Here is a 14061-nt window from a genome sequence, read left to right on the forward strand (position 1 = left end):
GAGCTGTCCTTTGAAAGCCCCATCCTTTCTGAAAGCTCTGATTGAGATTCAGCCTGACTGTTCACTTAAAATGCTTATGCATAGAGAGTGAGATGAAAATATCCACCTTGCAGCAGCTAACTGCTTTCTGTCTGAGGTTTGGCTAAGCTTTGGATGTGGAGCCCCTGAGATCTGGATCATGAATAATGCATGATGGGTGGTCTTACTACAGGAATGAGGACTGTCATTGGGCTGAAGCAAATTGCTTTTCCCTTCGCTGGGTGCTCAATGAGGATGCAGCAGATAGACTCACTGCAGGAGAGCGAGCGAACCCGGCAACTAAGCACTGCCACACATGCACCAAGTCCTTGTTGACCCCAGGGGGCAACCCATCAATGAAAGCTAGCAAATCCCACCGAACAAGGGGGCTTCACCTCCTACCTTGACATCCTTTCTTCTCCTACAAAGAGAAGCATGCTATGCATTGAATGGCAATGGGCAAGGTGTTGCAGGTAAGTCTTCTACTTACTATCTCTTGACAGTACATCTCCATGCTCTGTCCACACTCAGTACCCCAAATACCCTGTGTTGTTTGAACAAATGGACTGGAATCTCTAACAAGTCAACATCTAAGAATGTCCTCGCTGAAGGATAGGTGAAGGAGTCTGAGTGATGCTTTGATTGACAGCTTGCTCATCAGCAGCAACCTGAAGCCTCAGCTGTTCAGGAACCAGAGGCTCCAGCAGGAGGGCTTTGCTGGGACTTGTGGTTCCTCATCAGCCACAGGTTAGCCATGGTACTTGTGGAGGTGCCTGGAGAGCAGGGATTAATGACACAGGCTGTGCAGCATGTTAATTAACCTTTTCATTACCAATAATATCTGTGCCTTTGGAAAAACCATCTTCCCATTAGGTGATGTTCCAAGGGATTCCGTGAAATCCATCGGATGCATCCTCTTAACCTGTTCTACTGCCAAGACTTGCTTTATTCCATTTATATCATTTTCACGCTTGCTTTGTATCTGACTTTCAGCACAGTGTGTGGGGTGGAAGCTTGGCTGCTGCGAGGGATTATAATAATGACTAGCTGTTCCCACTGAGATCCCAGCTAACGAGCCAGAGTGTAGGGTGGTCTATGTGTGAGTCACTTGTGTAACTGAGATCCTGACCTGTGCACTGACCCCCAATTCAGGTATATAGTGAACACCTGGATCAGGTACCCTCTGAGCCTGTTCACAATTAACCCCATGGCTGCCAGACAACAGGGGATTTTCTGCATTTTAAATCTAGAGCATTCATAAGACTTTACCCTGCTGATCCAATAGAATGTATGTCTAAACACAATGGTTTAATTACCAACCTGACCGCTTTGCACAGCAGGTCAATAATGCTCGCTTCCTGCTCTTTCTATGTAAAAGGCTGAATTAAACAATTAAGTCAGGGCTCATGAGCTACAGAAACAATGCCATTGGTATAATTGTTCACACTGCTTTATGCTAACTTGCTTTAACCCCTTATTGACTGGGCTTACTTTGTACCCTTTTCAACGTCAGTGAGAAGTGTCCAAAGCCATGGATTCTCATCTTTAGGCCTTTGTGTCATGTGCTGGTGACTTTGAAGGGTGGGGGACACTGGCTAGGATTGCAGTTGGGACAGGAGGTGCAATTGTTTGAGGACCTCGCTTGTGTGCTTAGGTGGCTTTGACAATAACTTCTGTTGTCCTCTAAATAATAGGGGCAGTTGTAGGGTTACCACCTCATCTCTTTAAACCATGACACATATTAATTACACAGGTTCTGTGGCCGATTAAGTTGGTAATTAAACTCACTTAGTGCCTTATGTGCATTATATTAGCCTCAGAACCTGTGTACTTATTATGGGTCCTGTTTTAAAGGGATGAGGTGGCAACCCTAGGCAGTTGGCACCTGTACCAATCCACTTATGATAAGCCTTGATATGGCAGTCACTACAGACATTAGAGATGGCCAACTTTACTACAAATTGTTTCACTAATTGAAGAGGAATGTTTAAATAGCCTGATTCTTAAGAGTATGTGCAGCCTAAATTTAGTCAGAAAGCTTTATGCTTGCTTTGCATATTTGTGATGTTAACACACACGTGCATTCATGTGTATTTTTACATCCGTCACCATGTGTTCTGTTAGGGCAGCCCATTCATTTAAATCGGACACCCAATGCACTAAAAGTGCACCAAAGAAGTGCTTGTAGCTTTTATTGAAAAATGTAGCGCACTAATAAGTTACCTTTTATATTTTCTGGCTATGTTTGTGAGATGAGCGCAGCAAAAGGACAGTAATCACCAGTTGGATGTTGGTGGTCACGAAAGTCAGTAAAATCCTGGAAAAGTAAAGCCTCGTACACACGCAACGATTATCGGCCGACCGATCGTCCGACTTTTGTCCAGAGTGGTGTTTCGTTGGTTGGAATGTGCCTAGACTGCACACGAATTTTCTCGGCCAACAAAAATCTACTTCTGAAGTGATGTCATGTGATGGTTTACTTTCCGTGTGTTTTTTCTTCACTGAGCATGCCCAGTCTTGCTCATCAGATTTTTGTCTGCCGAAATCTGTACTGACTGACGGAAAATCGGCCAACAAAAATTTTATAGCCTGCACACCAGATTTTTTTTCAGCCGAAAAGTCGAAGTCGGTTGTCGGAAGCATCATACTAACAAGCCGAAAAACAGCCGATCAGACGTTGGCCGAAAATTCCCGGCAAATAATCAATGCGTGTGTATGGGGCATAACTGTGCAGTAAACATGCATGCTTATGTTCATACTTCTGAACAGTGATGATCTCCTTGCATGTGTGTGGCTGCGGGATGGTTAATGCCCTGGGTGCAGATGATTGGCCCATATAGGTGACAGCTTCCTGGCCTGCTTGCACGTTTGGCTTTGAATCTTAAGCCCCGTACACACGTACCGATCGTCGGCGAACGATCGGCCGTCTTTTGTCCCCGGGCTGTCGGTGTCTGTTGAAAAGTGCAAAGACAGCACAAGAATTTTGTCCGCCGACTACAGCCGACTGCAGAAGTGATGTCATGTAATGGTTAACTTTCCCTGTGTTTTTTCTTTTCTGAGCATGCCCAGTCTTGCAAATCTGCGGTCTGTCGGCCGAATTCTGTACTGACTGGCGAACAATCGGCCGCTCTGGTGTCGGCATACAAAAATTTTAATGCTTGCATGACAGATTCTTGTCGGCAGAATGTGCGCTGACGGCTGTCGGAGGCATCATACTAACAAGCGTACAATCGGCAGATCGTTCGTCGGCCGACGCTTGTCTGTCGACGATCGGTACGGGCCTTTAGCCTCGTACACATGATCAGATCATCGAACAATCTTTCATCCGTTTTTTGTTGCATTCTAGTCTCATATGGAAAGTAAGGAGGTTACTTTCATACGAAAATTCCCGTACGACAGAATTCAACTTTATGTGTTGAATTGTTTTGTATGCGTTCTTTCGTTTCTGAGCATGCGTAGGATTTTTTTCGGACGAAAACTGTACTAATTAAATGAAAATAAAACGTGTTGACATACAATAAAGATTTAATAGCCTGCACATCCAGTTTTTGCCGTGCGAAAATTCCTAATCGGCTGTCGAAAGCACTATACTAACAACCCAAAAATCGGCAGATCGTTCGTCGGACGAACTTTTACTTCCGATTTTCATATTGTGTGTACGGGTCTAGTCCAAACATGTCTGAACTCATCACTACTTTTGAATCTACTCTCCTCCATTAAAGTTTAGTATTCTTTTTAAACTAAAAACCTGTGTCAGAACTCAGAATGGCCCATATGAGCCAGGATCCAGTGAAAAGTAAAAAAGGGTCATCAAAGTTTTCACATTTTTTGGCTAACCAAAGTAGAATGTGTTTTTCTGTCATTTGGCAGCTACAGAGATTAGTGAATCGGTATGAATGATTTTTACATCCAGCTAACAAATGTGCAGACTTGTATAAAGTACTCGAAATTTCTACTTGAGTAAAAGTACAAGTGCTCAATCAAAAAGTGACTTGAGTAGAAGTGGAAGTGCTCGCAGAAAAAGTTACTTAAGTAGAAGTACTAAAGTATTCAACATTTTTTTTACTTAAGTATTGCAAGTAGTTTTTTCAAAAAATTTGCTACTTAAGTACTAAAAGTAAAAAGTACCAGTAGTTTTGAAAAAAAAATTCTACTCAAGTACTGAAAGTAAAAGTACAAGTACTGTGTTATGTAGTTATTAAAGAAAGAAGTCAAAAGTTTGAACATCATATTGTTTTTATTATTTCAAATGATTTATTCAAATGATTAACCTGTGTTTGTTAGTAGTTTCTTGATGCACTTTAAGCGCTGTAGCACCATTTATTTGTTTGTTTCATATTTTCTTTTTATTGGAAAGATTTGGTATAGCAGCTTTTATTATACACAGCCTTTATTTTCGTATGCGCTGATTTACAAATGACATTATACACATTTTTTTGAGCTTTATGCAACCTGCCATCTACTGTTCTGGCAGTGGTAATTTTTTTAAAAGTAACGAGTAACTATGCAGCACAAAAAAAAAAATACTTGAGTAGAAGTATCGAAATCATCGAAAAAATGTAGTGAAGTAAAAGTAGAAGTAGGAGAAAAAAATTCTACTCTAGGAAAGTACAGATACCGCATTTCGGTACTTAAGTACAGTACTTAAGTATTTCTACTTCGTTACTATACATCTCTGCAAATGTGTGTTTTATAAAATACATCAGGCCACTGGTGGCATATTCCCCAGTTCTTACTGTGAATGTATCTGTGCTCAGCAAGGATTTCATAGGAAATTATACAGCAGAATGTTATTGAATTTGCGGTTTTCTCTAAATAGTAATTTTGCAGCTGGAAGCGACAAAAGATTATTGAATTTCATGCAATGTGTTTAGCTGTAAATATACGTATATGGCAACTAAACAGTTCAGCTTGCAACAATCTAAATGAAAGGAGACCTATCATATATATTATACAGCATCCCCCATTAACCCACCCACCCTATATGTCATAGAAGCAAGAAAAGTCCTGAATTATCTTCACTATAGAAACCACTGCTATGGGATCATCCCACTGAAGCTAGTCTCTGCTGAAGGGGAAGATCAGCCAGTCTAATATTAGATCCTCTTCGGCAGTGATCATATGGTAAAATGTGTGGGCTTATGATCATGTGACCATGGAATCCCGCACAGTGATTTCTACACTGAAAGTATTTCAGGATTTACATTATAATTTCCAATATGGGCAGACTAGTTTTATTTGTTTTATACTATTTGTTGACTTTAACCACTTAAGCCCCGGAAGATTTTACCCCCTTCCTGACCAGGGGGTATTTTGCGATTCGGCACTGCATGACTTTAACGGACAATTGCGCGGTCGTGCGACGCTGTATCTAAACGAATTTGGCGTCCTTTTTTTCCCACAAACCGAGCTTTCTTTTGGTGGTATTTGATCACCTGTGCAATTTTTTGATCACGCGCTATAAACAAAGAGCGTAAATTTTGCAAAAATAATATTTTTCACATTTTTTTTTTATATGAAATTCCCCCCCCAAAAAATGTAAAAATCAAAATTTTTTAACATTTTCGGCCAATTTGTTTTATGCTACCTATGTTTGGTAAAAAAAAAATCGCAAAAAGCGTCTTTTGATTGGTTTGCGCAAAAGTTATCGCGTTTACTAACAAAGGGAAAGATTTTTGTCATTTTTGTTGTTTTTTTTTTTTTAACGCGTAATGGCGGCGATCTGCGATTTTTTTTTTTTTTTGCGGTACTGCGACATTGCGGCGGACAGATCGGACCCTTGACTGACATTTTTGTCACTTTTGGGGTTACCAGTGACATTTCTACAGTAATCAGTGCTATACATATGCACTGTTACTGTAAAAATACACTGGCAGTGAAGGGGTTAACTTTTTTTTGAAAGGGAGGGGCTATGTGTGTCCCTAGGGGCGTGCTCTCTACTGTGATTGGCTGTGGCTTCAGATGTATGAAGAGTGATCAACGGTTCTACATAGTAGAACCGTATGATCATCCTTCATACACAGGGAGAACTGACAGGCAGCTTGTTTACACAAGCCGCCTGACTTTCTCCCTCTCCCCCGCCGATCGCAGAGTGACCGGCGGACATTGGGTCCGCCAGTCACACGCGCGGGGGGTCCGTGACCACGCGGGAGCGCGCCTCCGGCGGCGTGCGCTCGCTCCCTAGACCCTCACAAGCTAGTGACGTAGCCCTACGTCACTTTGCCTGTGAGGGGCCGACCGCCGACCTAGATAGTCGTGCGGCGGTCGGCAAGTGGTTAACATACCTTTTACTCTTTTTTTGTTTTCTCATTATTTTCCTCCCTCCTTCAAGTTACTCTATAGATTTTAACATTTATTTAACTGGAAAGTACTTTCTTTGTGGGTCACAGCCCCACAGCTCAGCTTTAGCTGAGATAAGAATAAGAAAATAAGATATTCTATATATATATATATATATATATATATATATATATATTATAAGATATTCGAGATAAGAATGATGCCCCCCCACAAGCCACCTGGGACACTTTTGTCATGCATCTCAGGAGGCTTGGTGCAATCTTTGAGACATTGCAAATGCACAGGCGATTCCCCTACCGCACTATGACACACCATCAGGGGACAGGAAGATGCCACAGTGAGACTGCGGGTCAAAAAGTAGTGGCCTACACACAAAGAAAAAGCTGTATTTGCCGGACATGTGAATATCTTTTTTTGAGGACAACCCAGTGGATAGGGTAAAAGGAAAAATAAAAATTGTAGAGGGGGGGAGTTTTCCTTTAAAGTGAACCTGTCCCATTTTCAGGAAGTTCATAAAAGACACCCCTCACTATTCTGGTCACTCTGCTTCTTGAATGTCAAAAAGTTAACAAAAGTCCTGAAACATTTACCATAAAAATGTTTGCTATGGGATCCCATCCCTTCATTGAGTCTCTGCTGAATGCTGAAGAGGATCATCAGATTATCTAAATTAGCTTTGATCCTCTTCAGCAAAGATCAAAGCACCTCCCAGCATTTGCATGGCACCCTGTGCCCATGTTAAGGGGACAGAGGTCTCATCCCCATGTCTGGTCTTCATGAGGATGAGGGTATTAATTAGAATATATATCCCATATATCCATCCTCATACCCCCACCTGTAAAATGAGTATAGGGTAAATTGCTCATTAATATGGCCCACAATGTAAATCAATCATGATGTGGATCCAGTGTCAATCACAATGACCTGCCATCGTGAAGACCCACCGCCCAATGGTGTTAGCCTGCTGCCAAGGCATCCCACTGCCCAACGATCTTGCGCCAGTACACTACAGCCATGAAATTACTGTTCCCTGGCATCTGCTGATTGTAAACAAATCAGCTGGGAATCTATCATTTAGCTACAAATTACTACAGCGATGCTACACCTCTAATTGACAAATCCCTGTTTTACAAACAGAAGGGTTACCATGATTGATGCTGGATTTATAGACCTGGACCATGTGATAGATGATGGATTTTGATTGTGGGACATTGTTTACTTTTTATTTGCAATAAAGAACTTTATTATAGTGTGAGTCTTTATTTTTGATTTTTTTTTTGGGAATGACTAATATGGGGTACTTCTGTACCCAATACTAATTCTCCCGGGGAGGGCAGATATCTGTGGGCCCTTTTTATTATAAAAAGGACTTCCAGATTCCAATGATTTCCCCCCAACACAAATTTTTACTTCCTCTTAAGGGGACAGGACGTGGGGATGAGGCCCTTGTCTCCTCAACATGGTGACAAGGTGCCTTTCAGGGGGAAACTTTTTGTTTGTTGAGGGTACAGGGCATCATCTCCACATCCAGTGTCTAAAAGGATACGGGGGGGGGGGTGTTTATCAGAATCTTGAACCCCCCCCCCAGATATTCGGCCTACCAGTACCCATACATATTTTGGCGATGATGTCAACCAGGATCCCCCATCAGTTTGTTTACACACACCCGCCTGCCAGGGAACTGTTATTTTGCAGTGGGGCAAGATTGTCAGGTGGTGGGTCATTGTTGCAGAATGTCATTGTAATTAATGCCTAATCTATATTCCTCAGTCCACGTTGATCAGATGTGGCCTGAGCTTTACCATTTTACCAGATACGCCCAAGCATTCCCGACAAGGGATCAGAAGGCCTCTACAGTAGCCAAAGTTCTTGTAGAAAAGTTCTTTGTACACTATGGGTTACCACAACGCCTCCATTCAGATCAGGGGAGAGACTTTGAAAGCAGACTGATCAAGAGACTGTTAGATCTGTTAGGCATCCAAAAGACTAGAACTACTCCCTACCATCCACAAGGGGATGCCCAGCCGGAACGATTTAACAGGACTCTTTTGGACATGTTGGGGACTTTAAGCTCAGAGAAGAAACAGCATTGGGGCAAACATGTAGCTGCCATTGTGCATGCCTACAACAGTACTGTCAGTGATGCTACTGGATATTCCCCTTATCGTCTAATGTTTGGACGAGAGGCTCGGTTGCCAGTGGATTTGGCCTTTGGCATCTCACCCAATCACACCTCTTCAGCATCGCACAAGGGATATGTGGACCGACTGCGGAAGAGTCTGAAATCGGCCTATGATAAAGCTCAGGCCACATCTGATCAACGTGGACTGAGGAATAAAAGGAATTTCGACTTAAAAGTTCGGATCCAAGACTTGCAACCAGGGGACAGGGTATTGTTGAGGAACTTGGGTGTCCCGGGAAAACACAAGTTGGCAGACCGCTGGAAGTCCCAACCTTATGTTATCTGCAAGCAACTACCAAACCTCCCTGTGTATCAAATTCGGCCTGAAGGAAGTGTGGGTCCACTGAAGACTTGGCATAGGAACCATTTACTGCCTCTCTCTGAAGCAGTTCGCATGCCTCCCATCGATGTTCTACAGAGACCCCTTCGACCTCTCGCCTGTCCAGACCAGTCACCAGATCTCAGTCGACACTCCCAGATGTGAGGGAGGGAAATTCTCCATCTGAAGATCTGGAAGATGAAGAGGAGGTACCTGACTGGATGTGGTCATCTCAGTTACCAGAACCCACACCTGCCTCCCTGTCTTCATCCGAATTGGCTGACAGAGGAACCCTTCGGGCGGAAGCCCCCGAATTCATACCTTTCCACATGCTTCCAGAAGAAGTAGTTGATGATGAAGATCCTGAGGAGGAGGTTGCACCTTTCTCTGAAGAAGAACTGACCGCTCTTGAAGCATCAGATTCCTGTGTGTTGGAACATGAGGAGGAGGACATTGAAGAATCCCCAGAAGTGGCTGGTCCTAGTACCTCTGAGATCGTGCATCCCAAAGAACAGAGGGAAAGAAGAGTCATTCACCCACCCAAAAGACTGACCTATAACCAATTGGGTGAATGCTCGGAAGAGGCTATCTTTACTTCCAAACGAACTCTTGATCAGCCTAGTTCTTCCACCGCAGATTTGGTGGAGGACAACCCTAGCTCACCCCCAGGCACATCTGTACAAGCCACTCAAGTGTCGGGGGTCTGTGAACAGAATTACCTTCCCTCCCCCGACAATTGGTGGGAGGTTCCTATGTCAAACCTGTGTTGTAATATGCAGTTGTTAAGTTTGAACTCTGCTTATGAAAAGGAAGATGATTCCCTGTTATGCATATGTTAATGTTTTTTTTTGGTGTACTGCCAACATATGCACTGGAGTACATGCTGTTGTCCTCTTTGGGGACCAAAGTTTCTCAAGTGAGGGGAGTGTGTAGCGGGGTCTCCCATTATACAAGTTCTAAAAGACTGCTGTTTGACATTTGAGAGGAACTCGGCTCCATCTAGTGGCCAAAAGGACACTTTGCAGCGGCTATGGAATTTCTTTTGATGTGATTTTCCTTTCAGGAAGTTGAGCAGTCTTCATTGCCCATAGTGCTTTGAGAGTACCAGGGTGCACTGCTGCACCGCACAGCCTTCTGGGGGAAGCTTTATAAAGGAAGGGAGGAGCCAGGCTCACTCTCTTGGGAAAGACACAGTGAGACAAGCAGGATGCCAGCGCTGTGGGCTGATGCTGCATGCTAGGCCGAAACTCCTGGGCCTTAAGTGACTAAGTTGCAGTGTTTCATCTCCAGTAGAGGATCCCTCCTGGAGGTCCCATCGATGTTCTACAGAGACCAGACTCATCCACCCCAAATACCTAGTGCGGCTGGTGACAGAGGCCGGAGACTGAGATCGCAGCGGAGGCTTCCTGGGAGACAGTCCTGTTGGTGAGAGGGCACCTGCCCAAAAACTGACTCTATCTATCAAAGAAGTAACTTTAGTCAGGATTAGCCTTAGAGTAGTAGAAGGCAATATACCAGGTGGCCCAGTACATCTCTCACAGAAGTTTTACCGCCAATCCTGCACAGACACCCCGCGGTGATTACTAACTGTTTGCTGCCATTCTCTCTATTGATCACCCATCCTCAATGTGGATTACAAATCGCGAGTGCACCAACGTTGCTAGCGAAGATATAGAGAAGAAACAGCGGACTCAGATAGGTCTGACTGTCTGGTACTGTGTCTAACTGAATGCTGAGCCTTATTTCCAAAAGTATAATAGTGATTAAGATGGTGGTCCTATAGGCTCTGAGACATTTCCTGAAACAATTAATGTGCCGTTGAGGAGTGATATCACAGTATTTATCTTATCTTTGATTAATTAATCAGTATATCCTTTTACAAAGTCATATTTTACTGTATCGAAACTGTTTATTTGATTTACAGTAAATAACTTTCCTGTTTAAAAGCAAGCTTGTGTGTGGTCACCTTGTATTACCCAGAAGGACTGCAGCTGGAGAGAGGTAACAGGTCATTATTATTTATTGAAGTGTTATATTCCAATCTGTGTAGCCATTTGGTATTCCAGTCCTATTCTGGGTCAGTTGTGCCTAGGGAGGGTTCGAGCCAATTCTGTGGGTTGTTAGGCAGGACGTAGACCCAATAATCTAATCAGCAGCTCCTGCGGGGGTGGTGCTACACTACATTGCTGGGCAACCTGATGAATGCTTGATATATATCGGGGGACATTATTCACATTTTTTTTAATGTATATTTTTTTTAATGTATTGTAATTAAAGATCTTTGTATAAGGTGCTGGTGTATTTATTTACTTTTAACTCTTTCTGAAAATGAGTAATAGTGGGTATAAGCAGGTGTCAGGGAGACCCCTCCCCCGGGTGTAGTTTTTGGATGGAGTTTGGGCCCTTTTATAATCTGGATGGAGCCCTGGGCAGAAGGAAGATAAGAACAGGCTACCCCTGACTTACACCATTTGGTTTGTAGCCTGGAGAGTAGAAGGGCTTCTGGGTCTATGTCCAGAGAGGAACTCCATGTGAGGACCCACTGTAAGGGGACTAATGCAGAGAATATGGGAAGATGGCTGGAGTTTTAGAGTTTGAGTCGAAGGTACTGATGTGTTCTGCACTACTAATCGGAAAATAAAGAGGTTGAGAAGCTGGTGTGCCAAGTTGTTATACGTGACATTGATCAGTAAATCATTGAAAATAAATCTGTCTGGACATTCCTTTATTGGAGGAGGTGAGCCTTGGCTCAAGAGAATGTGAATGCTAAGGTGGGTGGGGTGGGCATTAGGCCTGGAGTGTGTGAATCAGTGAATGGTGGAGTTTTTCCTTTTACAGGTGTGTGCATACCCTATCCCAAATAGAAGAGGGGAGGTGCCCTTAGCCAGCTTGGCAGGAGCTGGCAGCGAATCTGTGCAGACAACAGTGGTACAAGGGTACCTTTACTCATTCTCCTGGGGGGAGGGAGGCATATCCTGTTATAAAGTCTCTTAAATTATATTAAGGTAAAAAATGTTTCAGTGGAAATATCGCCCCCTCACCCCCAGCCATTGGCTCATTATGAGAATGAGTAAGGGTACACCGGTACTCCTATTGTCTGCACAGATTACTACTATTTTTACAAAAAAAATGTAAAAAATTGTAAAAACCCCTTTCTATAATAAATGTTTTTGTATTTATTTATTTATTTTTTTTGTTTTTTTAGCATTGGTGCATGCACCCTGGCTGTGCCCAGCTACCCATGTCCTTTTTATTTATTTATTTTTTTAAAAAAAGCTTGCAAATGAGTGTTGAAAAGGACAAAAAAAGGTACAACAAGACTTGCCTTCCATATATTCTATTAGGGTCTGGTACAATGTTCAGGGTTCGCAGACTTTCCTATGGCTTCTCTGTTCCTCCTATGAACCAACTTTTCACTTATCCCTAAATGTAGGTGAAGCTGGATTGCAGATTTGTTTTAAAATGTCACAAATCTCTGACGCCATCTTCCTACCTCTCCACCTCATCCAATCAGTGAACACCTTGTATTCATAAAAAAAAAAAAAATACAAAATGTAAAATGTACTCTGTTTGGGGTGTTTTAATTCTAGTGAAAGACCACTAGAGCTTAAAACAAAGGTTGGATTTATTTACAAACAGGAATATAGGGAGAAGACATACACTACGTTACCAAACGTATTGGGACACCTACCTTTACATGCACATGACATTTTATGACATCCCAATCTTTGTACACTGGTGCACAGTCACATGGGGCCATCCTTAAACTGTTCACACAAAGTTAAGAGCATGAAATTGTCCAAAATGTCTTGGTATGTTGATGCCTCAAGAGTTCCCTTCACTGGAACTAAGGGGCCAAGCCCAACCCCTGAAAACAACCCCACACCATAATCACCCCTCTACTAAATAATTTGGACCAGTGCCTAAAGCAAGGTCCAAAAAAGACCTGGATGAGCGGGTTTTGGGTGGAAGAACTTGACTGGCCTGCACAGAGTCCTGACCTCACCCTGATAGAACACCTTTGGGATGAATTAGAGTGGAGATGCGCTTCTGGAAGAATGGTCAAACATTCCCATAGACGCACTCCTAAACCTTGTGGACAGCTGTCCCAGAGAACTTGAAGCTGTTATAGCTGCAAAGGGTGGTCCAACTCAATATTGAATCATATGGACTGAGACTGGGATGCCATTAAAGTTTATGCGCATGTAAAGGCAGGCGTCCCAATACGCTCATAAGTTCATGTCAAAGTTGCATTAACCACTTGCCGAGTAGTAGTTTTACTGCGCCAGGTCTGCTCTATTACGCAAAACGATGTACCTGTATGTCGTTTAGTGTAATAGACAGTGGGGGCGCGCGTTGTTTGACTAGAGGAGGTGCCAATTAGCAGGTCCGGCAGATGCGATGTCCGCTGGCCATCTGCGATCGCTCCCCATGGAGACAGAACAGTGGTCTGCCTATATAAACAAGGCAGATTGCTGTTCTGTCACAGATGAACACAGGGATCCTGTGGTCCAGGGTTGTCCAAACTACGGCCCTCCAGCTATTGTGGAACTACACGTCCCATGAGGCATTGTAAAATATCTGACATTCACAGACATAACTAGGCACTATGGGACTTGTAGTTCCTGAACAGCTGGAGGGCCATAATTTGGACACCCCTGCTGTGGTCCTACTATTTAGGAACACAGGTATCTGTGTTCATCTATTGAGTACATCCCCCACACAGTTAGAAAGCACTCCCTAGGAGCACATGTAACCCTATGATCGCCCCCAGTGTTAACCCCTTCCCTGCCAGTGTCATTAGTACAGTAACAGTGCATATTTGTAGCACTGATTACTGTAGTAATGTCACTGGTCCCCTCAAAAGTGTCAACAGTGTCAGGTGTCCGATCTGTCTGCTGCAATGTTGCAGTCCCGCTAAAAATCGTTGATCGCTGCCATAACTAGTAAAAAATAAATAAATAAAGATGACCTAAATCTATCCCCTAGTTTGTAGAAGCGATAACTGTTGCACAAACCAATCAATTTACCTATTGGGATATACCAAAAATATGTGGCAGAAGACATATTGGCCTAAATTTATGAAAAAAATTATTATTTTTTTTTAATCGGATATGTTTTATAGCAGAAAGTAAAAAATATAGTTTTTTTTTTCAGAATTGTCTCTCTTTTTTTTGTTTATAGCGCAAAAAAATAAAGACTTCAGAGGAGGTCAAATACCACCAAAAGAAAGCTCTATTTA

General features: G+C 42.9%; 1 protein-coding gene across 10 annotated transcripts in view; it reads left to right on the forward strand.

Moving 5' to 3' along the window:
• The first annotated feature begins 234 nt into the window (after window positions 1–234).
• The window catches only part of PROM1 (prominin 1), a 295046-nt gene continuing 281219 nt past the window's right edge, over window positions 235–14061 (forward strand). For 8 of the 10 annotated variants that reach the window (XR_014224835.1, XR_014224836.1, XR_014224837.1 and 5 more), the window contains exon 1: window positions 235–491. The gene's annotated coding sequence lies outside the window, so the exon portion shown is untranslated. The remainder of the gene's footprint in view (window positions 492–14061) is intronic. The other 2 variants (XM_082243083.1, XM_082243086.1) reach the window with 1 other exon arrangement.

This window comes from Pelophylax lessonae (assembly GCF_965119305.1).
Source record: "Pelophylax lessonae genome assembly, chromosome: 1".
Taxonomy (NCBI): Eukaryota; Metazoa; Chordata; class Amphibia; order Anura; family Ranidae; genus Pelophylax; species Pelophylax lessonae.